Raw genomic sequence first — 20,267 nt, forward strand, 5'->3', positions numbered from 1 at the left:
AAGTCATGCATAGCCTTATCACTGTGCTGGTGTCTTCAGTAAAATGGTGCTATGCAGGAACAGAGCACGCTTTCCCTGTGTCTTCCAAGTGTATTTTATCTACACCAGAGGAGTTGCAGGCAGGGGAGAGGGTAGAGAGAAGAAAGGACTATGAAAATGCCTTGTGAGAGATGAGCCAATTTTAAGCAAATGGCTGCATGGAAAGCCCCATCAGCTCCCTTGCAAATGGACAAGTCATAAACCTGCCTAATGAGGTGGAACCTCAAAATTACCCCTTCGTTCTGAAAAAAAAATTAATGTTGCCTCTCCAATGGGCAACATTAACAACAACCCCCTTCACTCCTCCACATGGTTTCTCTGTCAGGCAAGTGTGTTCTCTTCAAGATGAGAAGGAAATGGGACTCACAGTGGGACAAGGGTCTGTGTGGGAAGACGAGCCCTGGCTAATTTCTTCAACCTATCCAATCCACTGAGCCAGTGAGAAGGGGTGGCCTAATACCAGAGAAAAGTATATCTCAGCAGTCACTGTATCTTCCAACCATTTACATCTCTTCCTCTTTAAACACTGTCTACTACTACTTTCTTCAAGGAACAGTCTTTAATCTTATCATGAAAGCACATTCAATTTCATCTGTTCTTTTGGTTAGCAATTGTTAATGGTTTTGCTATAGGTAAAACCCAGTCACTATGGTCGATCTCCCCCTCTCAGCTTTCTGGGTATCATATCTCAGATGTTGTTTTTCTGTTTGACAATATTGCCCTTTCAAACTTTCTCTGTAAGCAGCTTGAAAGGATTCATTTGGAGCAGAAGTTTCATTAATTTATTTAAATGCATTTCTCAAACAGAGCAGGTTAGTTGTTTCGAAATGTCAAGGTCTGGGAGTGGACTTGAACATGTTCTGCAAAACACAACTGTCCAGGATTTCCCATGAAAGAAAACAGGGGTGTGTCAAGGCAGCAGACCTCATAGTCACATGGTATCCCTAAAGGCTTAATCAGTTTTTTTGTAAGGGAATTGGAAGCATGGGAGTACTCCCTGCTCCAGGGCATGGTGGAGATCCCAGTAATAAAGTGCACTATGCTCCAGTAGAGCTGCCTTTGTTATGGGGAACAGTGAGCTAATAGGGATCTCCTAAATTTAAGAACATGGTTTGGGGCCAGATTGTCTTAGCATTGCATAGTGATTGGATATTGAGTGGGAGCTTGGATGCAGCACAGTTGGCTTGTCCAAGCTGGGGCTGAGAAAAATCCAGTGTGGAGGAAATGGAATGCTCTCAGCCTGGTGGGGAAAATGTACTAGCATGTGTTGAAAGTCTGCATACGTGAATGGGTAATTTAAAAGTACTAACTGGGATCTGTCACTGTAGGGAGGCATAAAGTATATCTTCTTTAAAAATAGTTCTTAATACTCTGGATTTCCAATCACCCTTATGCTCCAGCCTTCCTGACTCTCAATACAAAATACAAAGTTTCATTGTTTTCTGGGGAAGAATATCTAATTTTCATGGGACCTTCTATAACCAGGCACCAATTTGGGTTTGATGCTGGTTTAATTTACTAGCCTAGTGTTCATATCCTATGCATATTCCCAAGTGAAACAAGATATTCCTCCATCTCAAAATCATGATATACATGTATAACTACCATTGTCATTTTGTGACAGCTGGGGAGCCCCTCCCATTTTGATGGCCTGTCCACTACCACGCACTTGTGCAGAGCCTGGAGCAAATGGCTGGAAAGTATAAAGGGACTCTTAGCTTCTTAGATTTTATCAACACTGGATAACTCCCTAGGGTTTTCATCACAATGGCAATCTAGATTCAGTGTCAATCTAGATACTCATAGAATATTCCCTGTAAAATAGGGGCACCCTAAGACAAAATCAATTATGCTGCCTTATAAGAACCCTTTGCGTCACCATACAGCACAGCCCAGTCTCCTTGAAATCACCTCAGAACTCCATTAGAATCACCAATATCTGTATATTTAAACATTTTCACTCCCCAACTCTGGAATATTTGACTGTTTAAAACTTTGGTTTTAAAATCGATAGGTGGAACAACAATATGAACTAACCAGTACCTCCAGAGCTCGTGTCTCTAGCTGCATATGTATCAGAAGATGGCCTAGTCGGCCATCATTGGGAAGAGAGGTCCCTTGGTTTTGCAAACTCAATATGTCCCAGTACAGGGGAACCCCAGGGCCAAGAAGTGGGAGTGGATAGGTAGGGGAACAAGGCAGAGGGGAGGGTATGGGGGACTTTCAGGATAGCATTTGAAATGCAATTGAAGAAAACATCTTATAAAAAATTGGGAAAAAAATCAGTTATTTCTTTTCTGTCTGTTTTTTAACTACCCAGCCAGCTTCCTTGTTCTTCATGCTTCCCTGCAGTGTGCAGTGATAGCCAGACCCTCTGGAAAGCTTCACTAAACAAGCCAGCATCATTAGAGCTAAAGGCAGGAGGTTGCAAATGACTCCCCACTGGATGCAGGCTATGGGTAGGAGTGGGAGTGGCAGCAGGTTTGCAAGCATAGTACTAGAACAAGCACACAAAGATGCTTGCAAATTGTAAGACCATTGTATAGACTTTAAAATACTATTTTTTATTTGGGTTAAGATCTTTAAAAATTTCTCTTCACTGTTGTGTGATCAGCATAGAACCCTGGAGGCACTGTGGAAACACACTGAGTTCACTTAACATTAAGTAGTCAATGCTTGTACGAATTTCCAGAGTAACTGTCAACTGTGAAATTAACTTAACAAGAACCATCATGTATACAGACCAGTTCATTGTTATTGCAAAATGTCATTAAATATAGGATGGGCCTATGTCCAGGCTCAGCCAAAATAATCCTTCTTTATGTAGTTTTATCCAGATTCACAATTATCAATGTACTTTACCCTCACTAAAGTCTTGGTTGAAAAAGATAAATAATTCAGTCATCCTATTTCAGTGTTAAATTCTATGTCATGCTGAACTATAATGACAGTCTAGAAGCTTGGGCCACTGTCATATTTCACACCAGCCTGAATTCTTACACATGATGCCCAGTGTTTTCACTGGGAGTATGAATTGCCCTTTTCATTTTAAAATATGGAAAATGCACAAAGTCAAAACCCTCTGAGCCTATTGAATATAAATAAGCCTTCATTGTTTTTATATGATCCAAATCTCATCTTATTCCCTAACTGAAGAAAAGTGTTATTCCAAAATTAGCATCTCATTTTTAAAGACCACAGTAGGAATAAAACAATAGGGTAGATGGGACAAGAGAGATTGCCCAGCCTTAAGGACACTGGCTGTTCTTCCAGGGGACCTAGGTTCAATTCCTAGCACTCACATGTTGGCTTACAACCATAAATAACTCTAGTTCCATGGAATACAATGCCCTTTTCTGGCCTCCACATGCCCACACCAGATGTTTAGACATACCCATATAAAACATCTATATAAACACCCATATAAATAAAATTAAATTAATTAAAATAAAATACAAACAAGGGAGTGCTGATTACAGTTCAGATAACTGTCCTCCAAAAATCAATGTGCTATAAACTTTGGCATCCAAGCTCTGGAAGCATTGGAAAGTGGTAGAAACTTTAAGATGGGACCAGGGGGAGGATTAATTGGCGATGTATCCTCAGAGAAGATTGTGTTGCTGGTCTTTGCTCACTTTCTGCTTCGCCCTAGTCATTGGGGTGAGCAGCTTGCTCTACCATTGTCTTAGTCAGGGTTTCTATTCCTGCACAAACACCATGACCAAGAAGCGAGTTGGGGAGGAAAGGGTTTATTCGGCTTACACTTCCATGCTGCTGTTCATCACCAAAGGAAGTCAGGACTGGAACTCAAACAGGTCAGGGAGCAGGAGCTGATGCAGAGGCCATGGAGGGATGTTCTTTACTGGCTTGCCTCCTCTGGCTTGCTCAGTCTACTCTCTTATAGAACCCAAGACTACCAGCCCAGGGATGGTCCCACCCACAAGCGGCCTTTCTCCCTTGATCACTAATTGAGAAAATGCCTTACAGTTGGATCTCATGGAGGCATTTCCTCAACTGAAGCTCCTTTCTCTGTGATAACTCCAGCTGTGTCAAGTTGACACAAAACCAGCCAGTACAATTGACTCCTTGTCAACTTGACACACAAACACATCACTAGTAAGCCTCAACCCTTACATTCTTATTCATCCCCAAGATCTAAATAACTTTAAAAGTCCCACAGTCTTTACATATTCTTAAAATTTCAATCTCTTTAAAATATCCATCTCTTTTAAAATCCAAAGTCTTTTTACAATTAAAAGTCTCTTAACTGTGGGCTCCACTAAAACAGTTTCTTCCTTCAGGAGGGAAAATATCAGGGCACAGTCACAATCAAAGCAAAAATCAATCTCCAACTGTCCAACGTCTGGGATCCAACTCACGATCTTCTGGGCTCCTCCAAGGGCTTGGGTCACTTCTCCAGCCATGCCCTTTGTAGCACACACGTCGTCCTCTGGGCTCCAGATGCCTGTACTCCACTGCTGCTGCTGCTCTTGGTGGTCATCTCGTGGTACTGACATCTCCAAAACACTGCATGACCCCTTCAGTCCTGGGCCTTCAATTACAACTGGGGCTGCACCTTCACCAATGGCCTTCCATGGCCTCTCACAGTGCCGAGCCTGAGCTGCTGTGTGACCCCTTCATGCCTTCAAAACCAGTACCACCTGGGTGACCCTTACACATTACCAAGTCCCACTGCAGAAGGAGTACAACCTTGGCTATCTCTGGAACACAGCCTCTTTGTGCTTTCAGAAAACACTTCCCAGAAGATGTCAGCTCAACGATGCTGGTCTCTTCTTAATCACCGCTAATTTCTTAGCTCCAGCTAACCAGCATCAATAGTCCCAGTAATGCAAAGTTTTTGCTTTAGTAGTTCTGGTATCTTGTTAATCACAGCTGATTCTTCAGCCCCAGCTAACCAGAACTACAAAATCTTCACAATAAAAACAGCAATGGCCCTGAAGAGAGTCTTTAATTTTCCCCCTGAAATTTCACAAACCAGGCCTTCATCTTCTGCACTGTTCTCAGCATAATCTTCCAAGCTCCTACACAACATCTGACAGAGCTCTTAACAACGAATGGATCTTCAAGCCCAAAGTTCCAAAGTCCTTCCACAGTCCTCCCCAAAACATGGTCAGGTTGTCACAGGAATACCCCACTCCTGGTACCAATTTGTCTTAGTCAGGATTTCTATTCCTGTACAAACACCATGACCAAGAAGCGAGTTGGGGAGGAAAGGGTTTATTCGGCTTACACTTCCATGCTGCTGTTTATCACCAAAGGAAGTCAGGACTGGAACTCAAACAGGTCAGGGAGCAGGAGCTGATGCAGAGGCCATGGAGGGATGTTCTTTACTGGCTTGCCTCCTCTGGCTTGCTCAGTCTACTCTCTTATAGAACCCAAGACTACCAGCCCAGGGATGGTCCCACCCACAAGCGGCCTTTCTCCCTTGATCACTAATTGAGAAAATGCCTTACAGTTGGATCTCATGGAGGCATTTCCTCAACTGAAGCTCCTTTCTCTGTGATAACTCCAGCTGTGTCAAGTTGACACACAAAACCAGCCAGTACAACCATATATTCCTAATACTGTGTGTTATCTTATCAATAACACATTCAGAGCAACAAGCCAGCCAGTCATGGATGGGAACCTCTAAAATTGTGAGCCAAACAATATTTTGTTCTTTATAAGTTGATTATAATGGATATTCATAATAGTAATAGAAAATTCAATAACACACAGCCAGTTCAAAGAAAGATAGATTACCCTGCCTTACCTGACTCCTGAAAATAGAAGAGCCTCAAGCTGCCTGGCCTCCCAGGTTAACATTTTCACTTGGACATGCATTTATTCTGCTTTGTTCTTTCAGGAATATAAGTGGTATGGTCAAATAAAGTGAAGAAATAGATGCCAAATTTTTAAAAACAGCAGTACAGAGGGCAAGACTACATCCCTTGTTTCTTATTGAACCATTGTTTCCCATACCAAACAAAAATCTGACTCTTTTATCTCCCTCTTTCAGATGGGAAAGACAGGAAGATAGCTGTATTATCATCCATCTATTCATAAACCCTGCTGTCAATAATTCGAAACACTTATTATGAACAAAGCATTGTTCTCTGTGACATAGATGAATCGTGAATGAATGTACATAGTCTCTGAATCCAAAGTAAATTATGCCCAGTAAATCACAGGTGTGAACTATGTAGTTGATACTTCGGTGTTAAGTAAAAGACTATTTTAATAAGAGCTTGACAGAAACTTTTAACCTATACTATACAACATGCTAATGTTTGTTACCCAAGCTGACTACATTTAGAACCACCTAAGAAGCAAACTTCTGGGTATCATAAGGAACTAAGGGTAGAAGACAAACCCTAATGTGGGTGGCATTATCTCATGGGGTGGAAGCCCAGAATGAATAAAAGAGTAAAAAGTAGATAAATCGGATGAGCATTAGCATCCATCTCTCTGCTTCCTGATACAATAAGATGTGAGGAAAGACTGAAAATGCATGCAGATGAGAGCAAGGAGCCACAGACTCTGGCTGCTGTGCCTTCTTGGTCACAGTGGAGCATACTTTCCATATCCATGAGCCCAAACCTTTTCCTCCCTTACGTTGCTTCTTGTCAGGTACTTGCTCACAGCAATAAGTAAAGTAAGAAATGCAAGTCTCAAAGAGACATTTGAGATGACATGCAAAAGCTGGACAGGAATTGGGTAGAAAAAAAGAATGGGGGAGGAAGGGAGGGAGGGAGAGGACATGAGTAGCCTAGGAAAGCAAAGGTGACTTCTTTAGGGAGCTGCTTGTGTTCCCATTAGATGCTATGAGGAGAAATGTCAAGAAAACCTAGCACAGTGGCTCTCAACCTTCCTAGTGCTGTGACCCTTTAATACACTTCCTCAAATTGTTGTGAACCCCCAACCATTAAACTATTTTCATTGCTACTTCATAACTGTAATTTTGCTACTGTTATGATTCGTAATGTAAATAACAGTGGTTTTTGGATGGTTTTATGTGACCTCTGTGAAAGTGTCCTTTACCCTTTCCTAACAGGGGTTGTGATCCACAGGTTGAGACCCACTGGCCTAGGCAATGGCTATCTAAACAGGACAACAAAACAAGAAAGCCAGCAGCCATTCAGTGGACTTCCACTCTAGGCCTCCCCTATCCTGAAGGCATAAAATTTCCTTCTCTCTATAGCTTGGTCTTCTATCTTTCCAGTGACTCATGAACTTGACAGTCTCCTTCTAGACAGCCACAGGTATATCCTTACAGAAAGAATGGAAGGGAGAAAAGGGGGAGAGTAAGATCCCCATAGGTGGAATTTCTTGAGACCAGCAGCTATTGGGTGTGAATGCATTGACAGGAAGACAGGAAGTGGGAGGTGAGAGATAGAGATGTCTCCTCTAGGCCTAACCCATGGCTGCTGGTTTTGATTTCCTTTTCTTCCCTTTGATCAATCACCCCAAATCTTTTACTAAGGCCAGCAACTACACAGGTAACTGAGCAAACATCAAAGTCACTGCTAGATCTTAAGATCACTATGGTCTGGTTGATATCACTTCAGAGAGTGAAGGGTAAGGTTCGGAATCAGCAGAGTGAGTTTTCACAGAGCATTCTTGAAAATGTGATGGCATTGTCTGTCATCACTTCTAGGTCAACGATTATGCATCTAAACAGCCTTCATCCTACCCATCACATTTTGCTTCACAAATGACCAAAAAATTCATGAGTGCCAAGGTGTGTGGCTGTGGATTACATGCTAAACATGCCCCAAATATAGAAAGACATGGAGAAAGGCCAGTGCTTGTCCTTCACAATGTTAAAATAAGAAAGTAAATATTAAGAGTAGAGTGCAGATGGTTTAGTAAGAAAACTACAGACTTTGGAGTCAGACAGGTTTTAAAAGAAATACTGGCTCTACAATGGATACATTCTGTGACCTTTACACAAGTTTATTAACCTCCTCGAACTACATTTGTTAATTTGAAAAATGAAGATAATAACCACCTGCCTCCTAGAATGGCTGAAAAGATTGAATGAGGTAATATTTTCAGAGATAATGTATGTGCGTTAGGAGACTATGCACACAGAGAGAGGGCCATGTGAGAAAGGGGATACAGAAAAACATACCTGGAGATTGCTCTCTGCAAAAGTTTACAGAACAGTGAGGATGCAGATATGTAAACTAACTTTATAGTCACTGAAAATTCAAATGTAATACTCCAGGAAGAGATTAGGAATGGCTTAAAGCAGAGGCAGAAAAGATGGAGATGAGGAAACTGATTCAAGAAATGTATGTTAAAATCATACAGATTTTATCTGAGTGATGGTGACATATGCCTTTAATTCCAAAACTCAAGGAGGCAGAGGCAGGAGAATATTTGAGTTCAAGGCCAGCCTGGTCTTTAGAGTGAGTTTGAGTACAGCCAGGACTACACAGAGAAACCCTGGTATGTCTATGTTTTAGACAGATAATTTAAATAAAGAATACTCCTTGAAAGTTAAGTTCATTAAGATATAGTTTTTGTTTAGGAGAGTCTAAGAGACTTTTACTGACAAACAGAAATAGTGTAATCCATACCTGTTACTGAGCTTTTTGCTTAATAGCAGTGGTGTCTTGGAAAGGCATCATCTCCACAATTGTAGGGTAGCTCCATTTAAACTCCTCTTATCTATGTATAGGCACATATTTTTAGAAAGCTTTTACATTAACCATATGGCATTTTCAATTTATTGTCCCTCCCATACCTCTTCTATCATGCTCCCCCATCCCCGTACTACTTTACCCTTTCTACTCCATTATTCCTCTTTCTCCCTCTGTAGCACCTCCTTCCCCTTAAGTCTCCCCGTCTTATGCCCCCTTACTAATTTCTTTACTTCTCTAGACAGTGCAAGTGTGAGATTTAGCAGCCACATGCGAGAGGACAAAAGGCATTTATCTCTCTTGGTCTCGACGTTACCCCATGCAGAATGATTGTTTCCAGCTCTATCCATTTACCTATGGATTTCATTTTTTTTCTTACAGCTACATAATGCTCCCAGGTCCAATTATAGCACATTGTCATTATCTATCTGTCAGTTGATGGGCATCTAAGTTGTTTCCATTTTCTGGCCATTGTGAATAGAGCAGCAGTGAACAGAAATGAGCAAGTATCTCTGTAGTAGTATATAGAATCATTAGGGGATACATTCAGAAGTGGTGTATTGAATCTATGGTAAATCTCTTCCTAGCTTTAGAGGAGCCTCCATCCTGATTTCCTTGTGGTTCCAGCAGTTTGTATCCCCATCAACCATCAGTATATGTTGCTCCCCTTCCCGCACATCCACACTAGTATCCATTGTAATAAAAAAAAAATTCTTAGCTCTTCTGTTTAGAGTAAGATGAAATATCAAAGCAGTTTTTATTTGCTCTGATAAATAAGGATGTTAAATAATTTTAAAAATACATTTATCCATCATTTGTATTTCTCTTTCTGAGAATTCCCTGGTTGGTTTCATGTCCCAAGTTTTATTTGTATTGTTTGTTTTCTTGGTGTGTAGCACTTTTAGTTCTTTGTACCTTCTAGATGCTAAACCTCTTTCAGAAGCATAGAAGGTAAAAATTTTTTACTACTCTGTAGTCTGCCTCTTCAATCATATGATGGGTTCTTTTGCTGTACAGAGCTGTTAAGTGTCATGAGGTCCAATTTTTTTAACTTGTACCATTTTAAATATTTGAACTATTGGTGTCTTCCTGTACCCATAAATTTAAATATATTTCCCAATTTCTCTTCTGTCATATTCAGAGTACTAGATCTTATGTTGAAGTCTTTGATCCATTTGGAGTTGACTTTAGAGCAAGGTAAGAGCTAAGGGAGGGCAACAACTATAAATATAGAACAAATATAGTAAACTATAAGCAAGAATTGGAAATAATAAAATACAAGAATATGATTACTTATAAAACTTATGTCTTCTCTTAATGATAAAGAATTCAAAGAAGAAGATGAAACCATTTTCATTCTTCTATGTGTAGCTATCCACTTTTACCAGCACCATTAGCTGAAGGTGACATTTTTATTACTATAGCTCTGCAGTAAACCTGAAATCAGGGAAAGCTAAGTTCAGGATTGTTTTCACTTTTCTAGATCTCTTTGTTTTCATATTAACAGCATGGTATTAGCATAAAAACGCAGGCTCATTAATCAATGGAACAAAATTGAGGATGAACATATAAACCCACATATCTCTTCTGGACTTGATGGGTTGTGAGGTCCCATATACCTGTCAAAACTACACACTGTTGCCAGTCCTATTGCTTATCCTTCACAACTTGATAGCAAGGCCTCATTGCTGAAGATGCTATATAAATAAGCTATAGAACATGTAGAAATCACGTTAGTACCAACCTGGAAGTTTCATCACCTACTACATAATTTTCATAGTGTTATCCAATCGACCTGAGGAGAAAATTAATGATAAATATTACCCATCCATGAGCCTGATGAGATATAATAATGATTGTTCTAGAAAGATATGCTCAAGCAGTACAACAGTAGAATGAAAATCATAGAAATAGTCAATCACAATAGTAGCATGAAAAATCATAGAAACAACCAATTAACTTCAACTCCACAAGATGAAACTCAAATCTGGAACCTTTATTGAGTCAAGAACCTGTGGCTTAGGTACTAATAGATAACCTATTACTATCATTCTGTTTAATGGATATAATATTAAACAACTCTTAATAACTGATGGTTATTCTCATAGTTTAAGTAATTTCTCAACCCTCATCAGGGAAGTTGTATTGAATCAGATAGTGATTAACACAGAGATCACAAAATCGTCAAGATGCAGAGAATAAAAGGCTGTAGAATACTCTTCCCTAAGTGACAAATGCATATCTCCCTCCACACCCAAGGCTCATGGACCATTGAGAAAAAGAATGCAGAAATAGTGTAAGAGCCACAGGTGGTAGATGACTATAAAGAAACAAACAAAAACCTTCTCTTCTGGTCACAACAAGGAATCTGAACATATAAACTCACCATGCACAAGAACTGTACAAGCTCAAGCCAGACTAAAAATCCCAGCACGGAGGAGAAATGGCAATAATATCCCACCCTCTCCAAGGAGCTATTAGTAAATTATAGCTGGTAGGAGAGGGAGAGTCACTTTTCTTTCTTTCTTTTGTATTTGTTTTAAGTGGGTTTTTTTGTTTGTTTGTTTGTTTGTTTTGTTTTGTTTTGTTTTTTTGAGACAGGATTTCTCTGTGTAGCTCTGGATGTCCTGGAATTCACTCTGGAGACCAGGTTGTACTCAGAGAACCATCTGCCTCTCCCTCTTAAATGCTGGGATTAAAGGCATGTGCCACCACTGCCTGGTTTAAAAATTGCTTCCTTAAGAGTTTTATATAACATTTTGATTATATTTGATGTAAACCTAAAAAAAAAAACCTATCTCTCCCAATAGCTAAAATTACAATAATTCTATAGAAAGGGGTATCCAAGTCCCATCTCCATCCTTCTGTAGACCCTAATAAGTGAATAATACTGTAGGGGAAGGCCACACACCAAAGAATATACATACATATACACATATACATACACATACACAACAAATTGGATTTGGTTTGGTGATTTAAAAAAATGGATACAAAATTAGGTGGATAAGAAAGGGAAGGTGGACATAGGAGAATTTGGGGAGATATGAATATGATCAAAACCTGCTATACAAAATTATCACAAAATAAATAATTTGTTTTTAAAAGAGCACATGAAGTTGGGAGGAAAAAGTGGTACTGGGAATAGCAGAGAAATTGGAAAGGAGGTGCATTTGATCAAAGCATAGTAGTGTGTGTAGGGAATTTTCATATAACAATAACATCCCAGGGAAAAAATGGGAGGGGCAAGTCTTTTTGAAACAACTACATCAGATGAATTGATGTTTTGCTTTGGTTTTGTTGTTTGTTTTTACTATGCACAGGAATAGTCTAGGTGGAAACTAGCAGCTGCCTTCTATAGGTTTAATCTCCTGTATGTTTTCAGGTATGCACAACCTACAGGAAACATGTCTTTCCAGTATGTGCAAAGCACCTTCCATGTGGGCAGGGAGGAGGAGGAAATTAGAAAGATCTGGAAGACAAATTAGGGACAGACAAATGAGACAAGGAGAAGAAAATACAGAAATGGACTTTCAGATTCCTGTCTTCACAACCTGGCACGTGACCCAGCTTTTCTTTATGCTCACTTTGATTTACTTCAGGAAGTAAGTTTCCTACTGAAAAGCATGTGAGGATATGTTTGACAGTTGTATGTCAGGAATATTGTTAAGTGAGATACTTGCTGGATAAGGAAAAGGTGAAATCTTCTTCTAAGAATGAAGTTTGAGGCTGTGTCTTTCCTATCCAACACCTCTTGTCCTCGATGTTAAGTACCACTCTCATTCACTCTGCCAATTAATGTTCCTTCCCAAGATCAGAGATGGCAAGAAACTTTGTGCTATGCAATGTCAAGCCATTTGCATGTCCTTTGATCCATATGTGCCTAGCATTATACAGTTGGTATCCTATAACCACATACACATTTAGTATCTACTGTTAGTCACAGCAGATCTGTAAAGAGGTCATTTAATTTCTCCATTTTAAAGAAAAGAAGCTTAGTTTAAGAGACTGCATAGAACAGTCTGCACAAGTGGATGGAGCTAGCAAAATTGCAATCTGAGGCGTTGAATGTGGCTCTTTCTGACCTTAGAGTCAGCACTCTTTGACACTGAGACACTCTCTCTTTAATTGAGAAAAAATGGAGATTTTCCAAATGCCCATTCCAGGTGATTAAAAAAACAGGGGAAAAAAAAAAAACTAAAATAGAACTACCAGCTCCAGCTCCACAGATACAATATTTTCCAGTTCTGCAGATACAATATTTTGCCCCAATTCATCTTACCCACTCAAAATGAAGAGCTGAAACTCCCCTCCACCTTATTAACTTCAAATGACCTCAGAAAGCATCCAGGACAGAAGTGCAACTGCTCAGCAGTCTGGAGAATGTGCCAACTCCATGAACCTTGATTTTTGCCTTCACTTTTAAAAGGAGGTCTTTTAAGTCCCTAAGAATCCAGGACATAATTTCATGACATAAACTGTCATTGCAGAGAAAGGTTAAATAGCTTCCTAGCCTCTGCATTGATGCCATCCACGGCTCTGAAAGAATTTGCTCTGTTTGGATTCTAAACACGTTGTAGAACCAAACTCGGATTTTGTTGCCATTTCTACTTTATAGGTGAGAACAATGAACATAGGGATCATGCATTTAGCCTGTCTAAGTGCAGATTCACTGACATGTCTCAGGTAAATAACAAGACAAGAAAAAATTAGAAATCCCAGGGTGTGGGACAGTCAGGGTTGACCGATTTCACAGGGACAACCCACCCCACCAGCCTGACTCTTCTTTGTGACAGTGAACCTTATCCTCTTCCATGGAGACGATTGTCAGATTGCTCTAAAGCCTTTGCTTTCTTCTCTTTCTCCTTTTTAGGATCTGTCTTCATCTCCATACTATTGCTCGTAGGCAGTAAAGCATCTGTTGTGTAACAGTCCAGGAGGTACTTACAGTGAAAGAGAAAGGAGACAGAAGGAGAAGGAGAAAAGGGGGAGAGAAAGGAAGATGTGAAAGGAAGAGAAGACAGAGGGAAATGGAGAAGAAAAAAATGGAGAAATGAGTTAAAGAGAGGAAGGAAACTGGAAACAACAAGGAAGGAAGGAGGAAGGAAGGAAGGAAGGAAGGAAGGAAGGAAGGAAGGAAGGAAGGAAGGAAGGATGGAAGGATGGAAGGATGGAAGGAAGGGAGGGAGGGAGGGAAGGGGAGGGAAGGGGAGGGAAGGGTAGGGGAAGGGAGGGGGAGGGGGGAGGGAGGGAGGGAGGAAGGAAGGAAGGAAGGAAGGAAGGAAGGAAGGAAGGAAGGAAGGAAGGAAGGAGCATGGACACATGAAACAGGGAAAAGCACAATGTTAGAAGAAAAGGGAGGATGTGAGGGTGTGGAGAGGAAACAAAATCTGGGAAAAGGAAAAGATGAGGGAGAAGGAGAGGAAGTTTCTTATGGGATCAGTATAACTGCCTTGCAGGAGAAAACACTTGGTCCATATTCCTTAACAGCAGGGAGAATTCTGAGCACATTGCCATCTCACACTAGTGAGAATCTGTTTGGCAACTGCTAGTCATCGGTTCTATCTAGACTTCACCAGATCCGGCTGGAAAGGGCACTCTAAGTGGTCCCTGGATGTGGTAGCAGAGGAATGGAAAGAGTCTATCATTTCTTGAAGTTCCCCAGAGAAGAGATGTTAGGCATTCCCTTCTGAGTAAGGAAAAGGCAACACAGTGGGAAAAGCCTTGGTCAAAACAGGAGTAGAAATGGCTGGCTGAGAACAGGCATGCTCCTCTTACCCTTAGTCTGTCAACCAATGCCTGCTGTTCATGCCAATTAAATTCCATTCGTCAATATCCTAAGCATAGCCTGAGCTGGCAAAGTAGACCTGCTGACCCTCATGGAGGAAAGAGTGTTAACTGTATATTTTCAAGCGGTGGAGTATCTAATTTAAGAGGTATGTAAATGATAACCTGAATGAAGAATTAATATACAGCTCTATGGAAAACACAGATCTGCCCTCATTATAAAGGCTGATTCTGCTGTAACCCGAGGACAAAAGAATTGTTGGAAGTGTCTCCGAGAATGCCTTTGTATTATTGAGAAAAGTGATCTTAGATGAATAGGCAGTCTGAAAGCTAGAGAGACTGCTTCCTCCCTTCTGTCCCCTTGACATCCCCAGAACAAGTAGCCAGCCAAGGGCCCCAGGCAGTACACTGACTGTCCCCTGGGTCTGCAACTGACTGGGTCCTGAGATCCAATCATATTCCTTTAAATTATATGATAAACATGCCCAGAAATAATTGGGTTCTGTGAATCAGGTTACATTAATACATGAATCCAAACTTTTGGAGTGTCCTTGACCGTCACAGGTCAAGATCCTTCTGCTGCAACCTACGCCTTGTCCAGGACAGGATTTCTGGGAGTTGAGGGGGCAAAATGTTGTCTTTTTACCCTTACTATCTTCTGATACTCATCTACACTCTTGAATGTCAGCATGACTCTATGTAATATGCATTCTATAACCTAGTCTTTCACACAATCAAGCAAGATACTATAATTCGCTCTTAGCGACGGGGACTGCTCTAAGGTCTGCCCCGCGCAGGACAGCAGACAGCGTAGACTTCTACCACCTTTCCCCAAGCCTCTGAATAAAGTGTTTAAACAAAAAAAAAAAAAAAAAAAGATACTATAATTCCTATTTTATATACAGGAGTCTAAGCTCAGACAAAAATACCTTTACCAATGAATAAGAACCTGACCTTGTCCCTCATAGATTAGATGTTTTGTTTAGTACAGTGGTTCCCAAGCTTCCTAATGCTGTGACACTTTGACACAGTTCCTCATGTTGTGGAATCAACTGTAAAATTATTTTTACTGCTAATTTGTAACTGTAATGTTAATATTTTTGGAAATAGAGGTTTGACAATAGGGGTGCGACCCACAGATTGAAAACAGCTGCTTTAGTGGTTCTCAAAAAAAAAAAAAAAAAAAAAAAAAAGCATGTGTTTAGGAAAGGAGCTTCTACCTGGTTCTGTTAGCCTCTGGGTCACACAAACCCAGACCTAACCAGAATGGAGGAAAAGTTACCTCGTCTTACCTCCTGAGTCATAACAAAGAAGCATCCTTCTCTTTATGACACACAGGTGACATATTGGACATGGTGGTTTAAATAGGAATGGGTCCCATGGCCTCATATGCTTGAGTGTTTAATCCATAATTAGAGGAACTATTTGGAAGGATTAGAAAGCATAGCTTTGTTGGATATGTCATTGAGCCGGGCAGTGGTGGCGCACGCCTTCAATCCCAGCACTTGGGAGGCAGAGACAGACAGATTTCTGAGTTTGAGGCCAGCCTGGTCTACAAAGTGAGTTCCAGGACAGCCAGGGCTATACAGAGAAACCCTGTCTCAAAAAAAAAAAAAAAAATGTCATTGAAAGCCTTTGTCAGGCACAATATCTCTCTGTATTGTCTATGGATCAAGTTGTAAATCTCCTGCTCCAATGCCATGTTTGTCTGGTTTCCTGCATGATGATCATGGTCTAACTCTCTAAAAGTGTAAGCAAGCCCCCTAGCTAAATATTAGTCTTATATTAGTCGCATTGGCTATAGTGTCTCTTCCCAGCAGTAGAAAAGTAAGACACTGGCATTGCTTTTTGCTTCTATGTACAGAGGAGGTTTGGTGTCAAGTATCAGAGGTCAGGGGCTGGGAATGGCTCATGTGGTGAAGTCCTTGATACAAGAACATGAGGACCTGAGTTTGGATCCCCAGTGCCTATGTAAAAGGCAGAAAGAAGGTGTGCAGCTCGGTACTCTAGGCTAGCCAGATTAATCAAACTGGCAACCTCTATGTTTAGTGAGAGTCTTGTCTCAAAAATAACTGGAAAATAGAAACCACCTGACATTGACCTCTGATCTCCATACCCCTATGTGTGCGTGCATGCGCCCCCCCACACACACACCACTACACAAAAAACACACAAGATCACAGCAGACTTCACATGGTGCCCATCCTCTGAGCACTTCTGCCTGTCTCCAACTTGGTGTCCTTTGTAGTCCAGGAACATGATCCTTGCCGTAAGAGAGACCTCCTAAACAAGGAACTCTGTGGATATGTGAAAGCAAATTCTTTGCCCAAGAGCACATCTTTCAGAGGACTAGAGTTAGTGAGATCAGAGCCGATAGACAACTTAATGGTCCATTCAGGGAAAGAAAATAGAGTCAAACAAATACAACATTGACTATAAGTGAATATTTATATAAAAAATACAACATGTAGAGTTTTAGAAAACAGACAACTACTATACACATGAAGTGAAGACAAATAACATACATATCAAACTCACTGAATAATGTACTTCTTGGAACTTACCCTACGTTCTTGGTTGTTTATATGAACAATTTTGTAGCATCCTTGAAGACACAGAAAAGAAGCACAACTCAGACGTGAAGATTTCTGGTCCACTGCCCACATACATCTGATGTGAGGTGCATGGAATACATGTGTAAGATAGCATATCTCTGGGCTTATATACTCCTACCAGCACCAGGGTGATCATGCCAGCAGATACAAAAGCATTCCTAGAAGTCATTCCTACTAAAGGAAGACTGATCCACAAACTCCAACCTCCTGTGACCCAAACGTAGTTTGCACTTAGCAGGACTACACAAACAGCAGTCATTGTTTCATCATCAACAAGACAATAGAAAGTACTCAGAGTAATCGAAGACAAACTATGGGTTTTAGTTGGTTATATTTAAAATACTTCATTTTTCAAATTTGACGAAAGTGACCTTTTGATCATTAAAGCCATAAGCCTTTGAAAATGACTGTGCAATGTGAAATCTTAATCTTAAGCCTCATTGTCTTAATGATAAAACCACTTCTGAATCTTGGTCTCAGAAGAAGAAACTATGGTGATCACAAGGAGAAAGTGCATCTGGCATATCTGAGATTGCTTTCATGCTTAGACTAGAATCATATCTCAGTTGGAAACTGACTCAGGGTTATCAGGATGAACACACTGACTTCCTCACAGCAGACCTGTGATGCACAGTATTGTTTCTGAGTGGCCTAGAGCCTGGAATTCATACTCTTCTTCAGGACCTATTGGGTCCAGCTTTCTTTAGGAAGGAGATCATCCAGTCCAGTATATAACGGGCTTAGACTGAACTTCAAATCTCTTTGTAGTAATGGGTAATTCCAGCTGTATATGAAAGATTTGCATATTTGTAAGCCTCAACCCTAACACTAGCCATTACCATTAGAGTCTATGCAAGTGGTTGTATTTCATATGAAAAACTATGTGGATATGTAATACACAGAAAGAAATTACAACAGAGCAAAATGAGTCCTTCATGCATACAGAGGTACTTTAGAATTCTTAGCCTACCCTGACGTTTATCCTCATAGATTTTTCACTTGTCTTTAAAACAGAGAATTTGGAGCTGTGGAAGTAACTCAGTGGACAAAGGCCAAGTGTGATGCCCTGAGTTTGGATCCTCAGAACTGATGTAAAAAGCCAGGTGTGGCAGCATGTGCCTGTAACTGAAGCACTAGGGTGAAAGGCGAATCCTGGGGGCTCACAGGACAGCGAATCAGCAAGCTCTGGGTTCCTTGAGAGACCACACCTCAAAACACAAGATGAAGAGAGCGATAAAGGAAGACAAGCTGCACTGACCTCCGGCTGCACACATGCACATACATCACAGGTATACACGCAAACACACACACACACACACACACACACATACACACACATGGAGGAGATTTATAAAACTGAACATCTATTGATAATGCTTCTCTTTAACTTTTACCTTCAGTTCCTTCCACCTGGTACATTAGATAAAACATAAATGCACACAGGACTGTACATTTAAAGCCTTGGCTATTTTAAGTTATAGATAATAGAAAAAGATTTCCCTGTGTAGTCTTGGACTTATGTGATTTTCACCTAATTCACTGATTTCCAAATCTAGCACCTACATGAGATGTGACTTCACACTCTTTTTGTTCATTAAGTCAGGAAAGTAAATAATTTTCTTTTTAATAAGTAATTGTATGATAGACAGTTTAGTTCTATAACCAGGGGTTGGGGAGGAGTGGCATGGAAACGATACTGTGCAGCATTCTAATAAACCTCTAGACACAAAAGGAAATTGGATCTCTAATCTTGAAATCTGATTAAATATGAGAGAGGGGGCTGGTGAGAAACCATCATGCAATCTAGAGTAACTCTTGTAGGAAAGAAGTTAAGCTCCCATCGCAGGGCTTTTAATTGGGAGTCTGTGTTTCTCTTATAAATATGAAGTTGCATATTACTCAAGAAAATTGCATTTGGTTATATGCATTGAAAAAGCTAAGTCATTAATTTTTTAATATCTATGTCATTAAAATGAGAATGAAACTAAGAATTTTAAATTAATGAATAAGATCTAGGAAGAATGTGGGATAGATGGTAGACATCTGTGCGTGTATTCAAGTGTCTGGTCAAATCCCACCCATGGCCACTCTGATAGTCCATTCCTCACTCCCTAGTTCTCCCTTCTGGCTCTGGCAGATGATAAATGTAGGCTTCCCTTCATTTTCATGGTGAATTATTTTATTATGATTGTTTATATGCACATTTTTGCACTTACCTTTCAATTTTATTCATTCGAACTATTCACTCAGTACCCGCACTGTACCAAATACTATTCGAGGCACAAAACAGAATTGTGAGCAAATGGTGATTTTCTATTGTCTCAAATCACATGCCATTGCTAGTTTTATTGGAAACAATTTTCAGCAGCCTCAGTATTGTTCAACATAGTGTTAGGAAACAAAACTATTACTGGTAAGAATTTCTACAGCTGAAATTCACCCTCCAGAAATCTTAGCTCTCAGGACAATGGCCACATTATAGAGTCACTGGACATGTCTTGACTCCTCTTCCACCTATAAAACTGAACATCAGTATCCAAAGAACTTAGCCCTGCAAAGAAGCTGTGTGTAGGGAATGTCCTACCACTTGTTTCTGCTTTTTTAAAAACTTTTTTGATTATGATAAATGTTCACTTTCTTACTGGCATGGTGATGGATTTCTACACCATTCACCATTTTATAATTAAGAGTTCAAGTTAATTTTAACAGGATAATTGACAGGAGACTGGTTTAATAATATACAAAGCAAAGTAAGTCACTTAAACCAGAAACTTGTTTATTATTCTATTACTGCCAATATGGTTGTCCCCATTCAACTGGAATTTGTTTGGTTCTGGCCTTGAGCATGTTGTTCTTTCTGAAAGAATTATAAAATAATACTTGGCTGAGAAATTTTAGGTATCCTTTTGTGCATTGTTGAGTTAACATCTATTAACATCTCAAGAGCCACCCACAGACACATATTTCTACAAGAACATGCCTATAAAGTCAGAAGTTGAAATAGTGGCTTCACAGTTACCAAGAACATAGAGCTTCCATAACAATGTGGAAAACTAGACAAAAGCCCTGGGGCTAGGTGAAAGGCTGTCAGTGATCAGCTTCCACATATCATTAAGCTACATGGCTTCTGGCTCTGAGACATACAGTGGAAATAAGATCTTCTATTTCACAGATTGCT

At 40.2% G+C, this 20,267-nt stretch overlaps 1 protein-coding gene across 9 annotated transcripts in view; it reads right to left on the reverse strand.

The window, feature by feature from the left end:
- The window catches only part of Tdrd15 (tudor domain containing 15), a 369,751-nt gene that overhangs the window by 63,881 nt on the left and 285,603 nt on the right, over positions 1 to 20,267 (reverse strand). For 8 of the 9 annotated variants that reach the window (XR_015045178.1, XR_015045179.1, XR_015045168.1 and 5 more), the window contains 2 exons: positions 10,432 to 10,482; positions 8,625 to 8,715 (listed from right to left, as the gene is read on the reverse strand). The exons of the other annotated variant lie outside the window; for it this stretch is intronic. The gene's annotated coding sequence lies outside the window, so the exon portion shown is untranslated. The remainder of the gene's footprint in view (positions 1 to 8,624; positions 8,716 to 10,431; positions 10,483 to 20,267) is intronic. 9 annotated transcript variants of the gene reach the window in all.

The sequence above is a fragment of the Mus caroli genome, unplaced genomic scaffold, assembly GCF_978045245.1.
Source record: "Mus caroli unplaced genomic scaffold, Mus_caroli_1 scaffold_14, whole genome shotgun sequence".
Taxonomy (NCBI): domain Eukaryota; kingdom Metazoa; phylum Chordata; class Mammalia; order Rodentia; family Muridae; genus Mus; species Mus caroli.